The sequence below is a fragment of the Formica exsecta genome, unplaced genomic scaffold, assembly GCF_003651465.1.
Source record: "Formica exsecta isolate Colony F162 unplaced genomic scaffold, ASM365146v1 scaffold394, whole genome shotgun sequence".
Lineage (NCBI taxonomy): Eukaryota > Metazoa > Arthropoda > Insecta > Hymenoptera > Formicidae > Formica > Formica exsecta.
Genome location: NW_021851177.1, coordinates 66055 through 78431, shown reverse-complemented (window position 1 = coordinate 78431; position 12377 = coordinate 66055). Strand labels below are relative to the sequence as shown.

At 36.1% G+C, this 12377-nt stretch overlaps 1 protein-coding gene across 2 annotated transcripts in view; it reads right to left on the bottom strand.

Moving 5' to 3' along the window:
- LOC115239780 (rho GTPase-activating protein gacJ-like) overlaps positions 1–12377 on the bottom strand; it is a 149476-nt gene that overhangs the window by 136095 nt on the left and 1004 nt on the right. The gene's annotated exons all lie outside the window — the stretch shown is intronic.

Genomic DNA, 12377 nt, shown 5'->3' with positions numbered 1-12377 from the left:
ATCTCTCGAAGACGGAAGTGAGAATCGAGGAGAAAAGTTCGCGGTCAAACATCACCGTGGCATCGTTCTGGGATTCGTCTTCCCTGAATTATTTGCTAAAGATCTCACCGTGCGAATTCCAATTCTACTAACAAAATGCCGGCAATGGAAGATACAAAAGAAGCAAAGACACACACACATACACACATACACACACAATTCTGACAGGCAGTCTGCCTTTTCGGAGAAACTTGGTACAATAATAGAATGCATTTTCCATTTGTCCAATTCCCAACAGTAATTACATCGGGCCTTTCTATCAGCTTTGCCACCGTGTGTTACCTCCGTCCTCTCATCCCCTTCATCCGTTCTCTCGCCTTCGTCCCGCCTCCATCTCGAGCATCGTCGTCAAAAATTGCTTCTGCAACACGTTTACAACGAATTCTCGCACTTTGCTCGCTTGCGAGACTCCTTGTAAAAATACAGATTTCTTTCGAATGCGGATTTAAAAAAAAACTACATTTTCGAAACTTGCTTCCGTCGTTTCGACGTTTAATTATATACGCGGGATCGATAGCATATACGACATAAAGAGAGAATTGCGAAATGAAAATTTAATGAAGATTAATACGAGAGAGATACTGTTTAACAAGCAACGGAAGTAACATTTTCGTCGTTGTGCGGCGTATCGATTTTAGTGGCACGCGCGTGGGGCTCGTCTTCGTCGATTCCTCCCCCGCAAATAAAATGCTTTTAAACAATTTTCCCATTCGACCCGATTTGGCGGGGCTTCAGGCAATTCTTTACGCAGAAGGAAACGCTTTGGAAATGAATAAGAAAAATAGCGAGACGGATAGAATCGAGGCATTGTCGCGATTACAATGCACGGTCGGTCGACTGTAGAGTAATTTTGTAATTGTATGCAAATCCGGGAAGCTTGAAATTATTCAATCCAGCTGCACGAAGTCTCGGTGGGCTTCGTTTCCATAATTATATTAACAAGACAGACAAAGCTGCTCTAAACAATTTATTTAATCATTTTGTAGCGGATGATTGAAAAATTTTGCAATTACGTAACGTGATAAATATTCAGCAAAAATATATTTTCGTTTCGATCATAAAAATTTCGTAAAAGCGTTGCAATTCATATAAAAAATTATCAAACACGAATAGCATTTTTCCAGAGAATGTGTGCTTTAAATTATTAAAACAAATTATTTTCTTTGCATTGCAACGAATACTATGTACGTGTATTTATTTTAAAATATTATATATTTATTTTTTATTTTATTTTTCTCAAGCTATTTTATTGCTCTTTTATGTGTATAATTCTTAGAATTATAAACGGTTTCGGTTTTTCTGTAGTAAAGATATATCTTTTAATGAATGTGTGTGTGTACGTGTGTGTATGTACTAGAGACTAGACTGTAGATTCTTAAGCACTTATTTGTCGGAGTTTATTGTCCGCTTAAATAGCATGAGACAGTTTTTTCGATCTTTATGATATGGTATTCTTAATCAAAAATTTTCAAAGAGTCTTGATTTTATATTTATATCGTTAATCTTATTAAATATATGTACAAGAGACATGTAACATTTCATACCAAATAAATATATTTGATATTAATTTTTCTTTCTAAATAATAATATTTGTATGTTTGTAATATAAAATAAATAATATGACTTTTTCGGAGAAAACTGACCATATCCGTGATAAAATTGAATCAAAAGCGAAAAATTGAATACAAAAAGCGTTCTTTATAAATTGTGCGTAAACAAACAGAAATTTCCGGTACTCGAACACTGACGTGTTCGATGAACGCGGGATTAATCTGTTTTCCTGGAAAGCCACTCGTCACATTCTCATTCCACCAATTAAATATCATACAGCCGTTCGTGAAAATGGAATCAGATAATGGTACAATGTCGCAGGATCGATACCGCGCAATCAGAACATAACGTGATATTCTCCCCGACCAGTTTTCGTAGCTAATCTCTTCATAACAGAAAGCAACGTATTCGACACGACGTGTCGATCTTGAATCAGTTCTAAAAATATGTATTATTTAGACATGTGCACTTGGTTATCTGTGCGCGCGATGCCAAAATTCTTTTCGACCGATATGTACTGACCGTTTTGTAAATCTATGAATCATTCTGGAGCGTCAACGAAATATCTAAACCTTAGAAAATTTACTACCAACGATTATTTTTTGTCCAGTATATATACGGACACTTCATTCTTTTGCGATTACCTGTCAGATCGCGTGGGAACCTGCTGTTATGAAGAACAAAAGGCAAGAAAGAGAGAAACCGAAAGCAAGAAAAGAGCCCGACGAGATAACGATATAACGGCAATTAAATCGCATATATTAAATTCGTCAAATATGAATCATGTTTTCTCTTGCATCGGCAAGTTTTCTCTTTACACTCTAAAAATAAAAGACTTAATTAAGAAGTGATATAAATGTTTACGAAAATTTCAACAATTTATTCGATATGAAATCTCTCAGAAAATCAAACCAAACTAATTCACTTTTTGTAAATTTCCTAATTTTAATGCCAAACTAATTATATTCTCTGATATCAAAATTAAAAACTTTATAAAAAATGGAGTTAATTATAGCTTGACCTCTGAGACGCTCATATATATATAGTGTGTGTGTGTGTGTGTGTGTGTGTGTGTGTGTGTGTGTGTGTGTGTGTGTGTGTGTGTGTGTGTGTGTGTGTGTGTGTGTGTGTGTGTGTGTGTGTGTGTGTGTGTGTGTGTGTGTGTGTGTGTGTGTGTGTGTGTGTGTGTGTGTGTGTGTGTGTGTGTGTGTGTGTGTGTGTGTGTGTGTGTGTGTGTGTGTGTGTGTGTGTGTGTGTGTGTGTGTGTGTGTGTGTGTGTGTGTGTGTGTGTGTGTGTGTGTGTGTGTGTGTGTGTGTGTGTGTGTGTGTGTGTGTGTGTGTGTGTGTGTGTGTGTGTGTGTGTGTGTGTGTGTGTGTGTGTGTGTGTGTGTGTGTGTGTGTGTGTGTGTGTGTGTGTGTGTGTGTGTGTGTGTGTGTGTGTGTGTGTGTGTGTGTGTGTGTGTGTGTGTGTGTGTGTGTGTGTGTGTGTGTGTGTGTGTGTGTGTGTGTGTGTGTGTGTGTGTGTGTGTGTGTGTGTGTGTGTGTGTGTGTGTGTGTGTGTGTGTGTGTGTGTGTGTGTGTGTGTGTGTGTGTGTGTGTGTGTGTGTGTGTGTGTGTGTGTGTGTGTGTGTGTGTGTGTGTGTGTGTGTGTGTGTGTGTGTGTGTGTGTGTGTGTGTGTGTGTGTGTGTGTGTGTGTGTGTGTGTGTGTGTGTGTGTGTGTGTGTGTGTGTGTGTGTGTGTGTGTGTGTGTGTGTGTGTGTGTGTGTGTGTGTGTGTGTGTGTGTGTGTGTGTGTGTGTGTGTGTGTGTGTGTGTGTGTGTGTGTGTGTGTGTGTGTGTGTGTGTGTGTGTGTGTGTGTGTGTGTGTGTGTGTGTGTGTGTGTGTGTGTGTGTGTGTGTGTGTGTGTGTGTGTGTGTGTGTGTGTGTGTGTGTGTGTGTGTGTGTGTGTGTGTGTGTGTGTGTGTGTGTGTGTGTGTGTGTGTGTGTGTGTGTGTGTGTGTGTGTGTGTGTGTGTGTGTGTGTGTGTGTGTGTGTGTGTGTGTGTGTGTGTGTGTGTGTGTGTGTGTGTGTGTGTGTGTGTGTGTGTGTGTGTGTGTGTGTGTGTGTGTGTGTGTGTGTGTGTGTGTGTGTGTGTGTGTGTGTGTGTGTGTGTGTGTGTGTGTGTGTGTGTGTGTGTGTGTGTGTGTGTGTGTGTGTGTGTGTGTGTGTGTGTGTGTGTGTGTGTGTGTGTGTGTGTGTGTGTGTGTGTGTGTGTGTGTGTGTGTGTGTGTGTGTGTGTGTGTGTGTGTGTGTGTGTGTGTGTGTGTGTGTGTGTGTGTGTGTGTGTGTGTGTGTGTGTGTGTGTGTGTGTGTGTGTGTGTGTGTGTGTGTGTGTGTGTGTGTGTGTGTGTGTGTGTGTGTGTGTGTGTGTGTGTGTGTGTGTGTGTGTGTGTGTGTGTGTGTGTGTGTGTGTGTGTGTGTGTGTGTGTGTGTGTGTGTGTGTGTGTGTGTGTGTGTGTGTGTGTGTGTGTGTGTGTGTGTGTGTGTGTGTGTGTGTGTGTGTGTGTGTGTGTGTGTGTGTGTGTGTGTGTGTGTGTGTGTGTGTGTGTGTGTGTGTGTGTGTGTGTGTGTGTGTGTGTGTGTGTGTGTGTGTGTGTGTGTGTGTGTGTGTGTGTGTGTGTGTGTGTGTGTGTGTGTGTGTGTGTGTGTGTGTGTGTGTGTGTGTGTGTGTGTGTGTGTGTGTGTGTGTGTGTGTGTGTGTGTGAGACCAAAATATTTTAAGAAAAACATGTCGCTCTCTACAAAATATCTCAAACTGACTCGACAGAAAATATAAATGTCTTCCATTTATATTTGCATTTTTATTTTTCAAGTATCATATATTTAAATAATTAAGTATAAAAATTTATAAAAAATTTGTAACAAATAAATCAAAGGAAAGAACTTTATTACTTATACTTCCTGACAATTATTTTAAAAATTCGTAATTCAAATTTCAAGAGAGATTTGAAATGTCAAGAGAGATTTGATATCGTCATGTATCGTTTTGAAGACCTTGTGTAAAAAAGATAAATGCATGCTCTTGTATGGAAGAATATATCATCGAGTGGATTATTATAATCTATTAGAGATTCCATTCATATCGCACTAAAATTGTGAAATCTCAGCTCGAATAATGACGCAACGACCGTATCTAAACTTCTCACGGTTTTGTCGATTTCTCTTGAATTCTCAACGTGTGTGAAATGTATCGATTAATCCACACAACGTGAGGGAGTTGCACATCGAGATACACAGGTTCCGTGTTTAGTACCTTGGTGCGAAACGCTTGATTTTACATTTAGATGTATTACGCAAGTACATTTATCTTAAGAAATCTTCGCGCTTTACGCGATAGAGAGAAAAAAAATTTCGCAACAACATCATTAATCAGACGCATTTATTTTCTTTGCCATCTATTGGTCTTAACTCTGAGACATTCGTGATCATAATAAAAAACAAAATATGATACTAAAATATATAAATAGCAACTATAAAAATATTAACAATACATATTATAATTTTGAATGTATTACTAGTATATTGATATTAATTATTAATATATATTAATTATTAATATATCAAATCAGTATATTGTACGTTAAATTCTAGAATTTATTTCAAGTTCGTTATAGTTTATATTTGTATTCCATTATGTCTATCTCAATTCTAAAGCACATAATCGTACAATTCATCGATTGAGTATCCCGTATGTATACATATCATCTAAAGATCTGTCGACGAATTTCGTGAGAAAGCGCGACGAGAAAATGTTGCCGAGACTCATTAAGGCCGTTTTAGAGCGGATGACGATACCGAAACGGGAGAGAGCAGCTCGATAAGAGCTTACGTGTCAAGGCTGAATAAACATTAATTCAACTGTACAATGCACTGCCTGATGCGATATCAAGAGAGAAAAAAAATTAATGAAGAACAAGTTGCGATTTGTCGCCGTTTTAAGCAGATAAAATGTGTGATTTAGTCAATTCTGCAAATAATGAAAACCATCGATTGATTTTGGAACCAAGCATATGTAGATAGCACGTACGAGGGAGAGAACAAAGTATTACATGGATCGGATCAATATAGCAATGTACATGTTTTATGGATATAACTATAAAAGCGCAGCACCTTCTGACATTATTCATTTCTCTCTTTTTGCTGAATATAAAAAGTAGAATATAAAATTTTTTAGAAATATAAATATTATACACACACGTTTCTCCATAAAATACGCTTGAAAAATAGAATAATAATTTAATTCTACTGTTGCAGCCAGTATATACTTTATGCTAGGCAATTTAAATGTTTGCCGAGTAACCTCGTGTAATGTTTTATAATGTATAAATTTTATACAGCTTTAAATTAGTTATAAATTATAATTAAATTATAATTTATAATTATATATAATTTATATTATAAAGCATTATATATGTACAAAATTATTCGATACATATTTAAATCGCTTAACGCAAAATATGAAGTAACTAGAACGGAATTAGATCTTATACATTATTTATCAGCGATTTTCAATAATGTAAACTCTCATAGATAACAAACGCACAGTCATAATTCATGTAGATAAAGAAGAATCAAGTCGACATAGTCGCCCGCTCACGTTCCTACATTACCACCGTAGCTTTCATTTTTCAACTTTTTCGTTTCGGCCGATTGAAACGAGCAATGTAATCGCACGGACGTACATACATATGCGCGTATAGACGGTACAGTCCGATCAGCAAATAAGATACGTACGGGGGTATATGTAATTTGTTATTGATCGAAGTAAGAAATATCGTAAATAAATAATATTACAGGAATATCGCGTTCGCGTCTATAATGAAGAATGATTGCATATAATGTCACAGTTAAAAACCACTAAATATAAATATGATAAAATAATCGACGTGACTTTTTTATTGATATTTCAAAAGAATATTTTGTAAATTTTAATTCTTTATAAAACCTTACTAAAGATTTGTTTGCGAGAGATTCAAATAGAAATGTTAAGATACTTTAATTAAATGTGGAATATAATTTAATAAATGTAAGTGAAAAATATATGGACTTTATAACTTAATAAAATGATATTACGCTTTTTGATAAATATAAGATCTTTCATTATATATGAAACATATATACATATAAGAGCACTAATACAGGCATGCAGCAAACGAATCGGAAAAAGAAGGTAGAACGGTAAGTAATATGGAACATAAAAAGATTTAACGAGAAATGTAAAAGGAATTATATTACGATTATAACCATGGAATATTAATGTACGACGGAAATGGAAAAGATTTTTTAACCTACGTTCTCATCTCAACGAGCGGACCAACGACCGCGGCAAAAATTATATCAATTGTTTCATAAAAAGAAAATAATCAGACGCAATATATTAATGACGTAACGTTATTATTTAAAAGCCGAGACCGCATTATAATTCAATACGCAAGAAATAATGAAAATAATAATTCTCTAATAACAGCGCGGCGAACTTTAAATAGCAATGACGCGACTGTAATTGCGAGAACGATCACAGCAAGTTAACGTGACTAATGACTCAAAGTGGAAAAGCATTCGGTACCTTTATCTTCGTAATGACAAAATTTCTATGACGATACGGCCGAAGTGTAGATTAAGCCAACTTAAGAGATAATATTCATCCAACGTACAATATTATTCATCCTGCACTGTAATTGTATCGCAGTAAAATTCACAAACACCGCTGTTATGTTTGCGACTATAATCACGATAACTATATATCTAGTAATTGCTGACCTCGCGCACTACATTCGCGAAACTAAATCAACAGAGAAATATTTCGACGTGTGAGTAAAATCGATAAAAAAAAAAAAATATATATACGATATAATGTATGATAACGCGCTTATTGGAGAATACTTGATTATATGAACTGCTACATAAACATTCGCACTAATACAATCAAACAAAATGTATGTGTGTATTGACATATTTAATATTTAAATAATAGTATTTCGATGTAATGTAAATCATAATATCTGATATTTAATTAATTATCCTTTAATATACATTTGTAATGTTAAAAAATTATTCATATTAAAATGTTTAATTAGTCAATAGCATTAATCTTTGTCCTTACTAATATTAAAATTATGAGATCAGACTTTTTATTAATTAACTTAAATTAAGAAAGAGATCGTAATCTTATTATTTATTTTGTGAAATAGCCATGGTATAATATAAATCGTGTTTAGGTTTAGGTTGAATTGATTTCATAACTTTCTTGCTTCAGAATCGCGGTCAGCCAGATTTTCTAGCGTGACTGTATCCCCTCCCGACTAATTTTACCGATTAGAATTTTAACATGATGTACAGTTCGCCGCAGAATTTCCGAATATATAGTGGCATCCTCGGCTAGCAGTTTTCCCTCGCTGTGCAATGCACGCGCAGCACGATATCCAATCGCACATATTCATTAAATCTATTACATTGATTCCAATGATATTATAATAATCGTGAATCAATGTAGAAAAACATGTTTTAATTTTAATACGACGATTTCTCGAATACGATAAGGACACAATGACAAAATTTAAATATCCCCGATAAATAAATACATTTTTTCCGCATAATTTACATAAATGAGTTCAGACGTGTTTTAATTTTTTTGATAGCTCCAAATGAATCATTCCGCTTAATATCATCGTATGCCTTGCGCGTTATCACAGCTAAATAAAAGATTCTTATCGCGCTCGCTCCCCTCTTATTTCGATGAGACTCTAGCGTGTACTCAAACGCGATAGTTTAGAAGAAGAAATCTGAGCTTATACCGATTAAAAAGTTTAGAGGGGACACGGGGGATAACCTTGATGCCGCGTTAAAGCGACAGTTTGACAAAGAAGAATATGAGACACACGGCTTATTCAAAATTTTAAGTTTATACAACTGCTAAAATTATATCAAATATAATGCGCCAAATTGCAGTTGTATGTCAATCAACGACAATATACAATGCAATAAACGATTCTTAATCTCCGTTTAATTAACCAATGTCAAATCATCATTTCGCTCTGTCTCTCTCTCTCTCTTTCTCTCTCTGTTCTTCATTCTCTCATAATGCAATTCAGACTGTGAGCTCTAGGAAGCTTCAAAAGTAAATTTCATTAAAGCAGCAGTGGGTACTTCCCTTTAACGTCGTTAGCTAAGAGAAATAAGAAATAAAAGAGCTCGAAAAAGACGAGACGAGACGGGTCAAATCAACGTCGAGGATTTAGAGATTAACGGCGTTAATATTTACAGACATTGACGCTGTAGTACGATGAAAAGGCTGGAGAGATAAGGGAGAAAAGGCGAGAGTAGGATAGAGAGAGAGAGAGAGAGAGAGAGAGAGAGAGAGAAGGCAGATTCTATGGATGGATAATGGGTGGCACAAAAAGATCAATAAATGTATGCACGTCCGCGCGAGTTATAAATTCGAATAAATACGCCGGTGAAGAAACTTTTTCCATCAACACGATTAATTTTGTTTTTATTCCATTCGCTCTCTCTATTACTTTTCGTATTTCAATCAAAAAGTCGTAGCTCCATAATAATATCCAGCATAGTTTAAAGTAATAAAGTCAAGCAAAAAAAGATTCAATTTGAAATGCACGCATAATTAAAACTCGAACGCGCCTATTATTAATTCAACGCGCTTGAAAAATATTTGTCATATAATTAAGCTATATATATATATGACAAATATTTTTCAAGCGCGTTTAATTAATAATAGGCGTATATACATTTAACAAGCGCGATCACATTTTGGGAAAATATTTTTCCACAACGAAAAAAACATTTTACACTGTTTCCTTTATGTAAATAATGTATTTATGACACCTGTCCCATTTTCGATCGGCTAAATTTGATTCGTCCTGTATAATTCCGGCCTGCACACACACGCACACACATACATACCCGCGCGCGCACGCACACTGTCGTGCCCGCGCACGCACGATCCTGATGATTTCACACAGAGATACAGGCGTGTAAACACGTCGGATATGCGACTCCACGTAATAGGCTATGTATGCACGCACGATTACTGGATAAATTAATATTAAAAAAAATACTTGGAAAATAGCAAGATAAAAAGAACTCGTCTACGTGCTCCGCCTTCGCACTATGTAATAGGAATAATAGTTTCAATATGCAAGTAAATATATGTATACAATCGTGTATGCGTCTGTATGTATGATGTGTCATGATTATAAACTTAAGTGGAATTCGCAATTTTCTGATAAAGACGAGATATTGTCATGTCACTAGATATATTGCGCAATGAATACAATATCCAATTTCACATTATAATTTTAATTAGCAAAGAATTTATTATTCTGGTAAAAAACCAATTTATGAATAAATGTAAACGTTATATTTGTATTATTTAAATAATGATGACGTTAAAATAGAGAGGTAATAAAATTTAATATTTCATCATGATACGTGATATGGAGAACATACAAGATTATATAAAAATTAAAAAAAAAAAAAAAAAATCCAGAAAATCGCATATTAACATGTCAACAAACGTAAAAAGTCATGCTTTTTTCGAACGATTAGCATAACAAATATCAAACTCGCATTCAAAACGTCGCACTTAATGTCTCCGTTTACGTGCTATGAAATGCGATATTCGAACGTCAATGTTATGATATCGCTTCAGTTTGGTATTCGATACAATTTCAAAAACAAAATCCACGTCACGCGATTAAAGTAGCGTTAAGTAACCTTGCGCGTAAATAAAGCACGAGAAAACACTGGACGACTTTATTACTCCCGAAGAGAATAGCCGCGTTATCGCGAATTTTAAAATATGTTTTCTATCCCGTGAGTATATATAATAATATAAATCGATTGTACGCGGATATATTTCTCGTCGTCGATCATCCGGAAAACCGTACGTTTTTATCGCGACGCGTAAATACGCCAATGTCACCATTCGTCGTCAAAGCGCATAAAGTATCGAAAATTTGGTCTTTTCATTAAATAAAATACTAAATTATTACATTTTTTTACCGCGCGCAAGAAAAAAAAAAGAAAAAAAAATACAAATTTATTTTCCATATATTACTTTTACGTTTTGCTTACGGAGCGATGCAGCTCGCGTTAGCAAATACGTGACATTATAAATGCAGCTCTGTATGACCTTCCTCGCGACATTTTATTTCATCTCGCAATCCTTTCGCGAGTTAAACGTAAAAATAATTAAAGAGTAGCCTGAGAGAGAAAGAGAGAAAGAGAGAAAACGCACGCGAATAAAATCCTATTCTGTACGCTCTTATTCGATTTTCCCGAAAAGTTTGTTCACATAGCACGAAGAGAATCCGCGCAAATTAGACGCGCCGATATAAATCACTACCATTGTTTTCGACGCGCGAATTTTATTTCCGCGCACGATTCGTTTGTAGCTCCGATCGCGCAAAAGCGAGCGAAAGCAAGGACGACTTGAATCGCAGCGGTCGTCTTCCACCTTGGAATTTGATTTCGTCGTAGAATTTGCCCGCGAGAGACGATTTTAGGCCGGCACTGTTCCATTGTTCGCGCGCGAGTAAAACATGCGAGTATCAGCGATAAATATAGAAAAGTCATAAAAAGAAAACATGAGACAATGTTTTGCATAATATAACGTGTTGAGTCATTTATCTCGACAAATTGAATAATATTTTATGCGCACAGGGCAATTCAATTTTTTAATTTAAATTTCACGCAATGTGCATCCACTCTCTCTTCCTCCTATTTTAGTTTCCAAGATCGAATCAAAATTTTTTTTTTCCCGTCTCACTCTCGCGATAAGATGTGACGAAATTAAATACAAATCGTCGATAAAATAATTATTCGTTGTAATACGCACGATTCAGCGTTTATCGATTTAATTCTGAAACGTATACTTTCAATTCGTCCGCTAGAACGAGCAGCGGGTGGGGAACGGATTGGGGAGTCGGAGGTGGTCGACGGAAGGGAACGAGGGAAGGGGGGCGAAAAGAGTTGAAGCAGAGCATCATGCACGGGGAGAACGTGCCGAAAAAACTGCATCCTCCCCCTCCCCCCACCCTCGAAAAGTCGTCACGCACGCGCGCGGTATATTTATCCGTTTACATATATATATATATATATATATATATATATATATATTGTCAATGACTCGGCGTGTATTGCAAATAAATATAGCCGCATTTTAACGATATTCCGGTATTGTGTGTAGATAAATAGCACGTACGATCGACGAAACGGCTAAGAAAAATGCGATGACAATAACACTCATCGTATCAAATCAACTTTCTTCGCGGACTGTACATGCTTTTTTCGATAAAGCACTGCGAAAATATTTCCTTTTTATTTTTTTCCATCCTCCATTTTCCAGCCGCGATTTTATTAGCGATTAGATGATCTTTAGAGGCTTCGAAATTGCATACAATGCACAAAAACACTACGATGTAATAACAAAACGGTAACTGTTTATCGATTCGATTCTTGGATGTGTGTGACGGACAATGTCGCTTTCCTCTATCGTCTTTTTTTTTTTCTCCTCATTCTTACATCGCGCTGCATTTGTCGCGGTGCGAGTGAGATGCAAGATACACCATTCGAAAATCCGATTCGCAGCGAAAGAGATAAGGATCTCAAAACAATGCAATTTCGTATTAAATAGTCGTTAGGACAATGCGAGTCGCGAGTTGGCTGCGTTAAATCGGGTTAAGGCACATCTATAAATACCTCACTAACTGAGAGTGAGAGGGAAAGA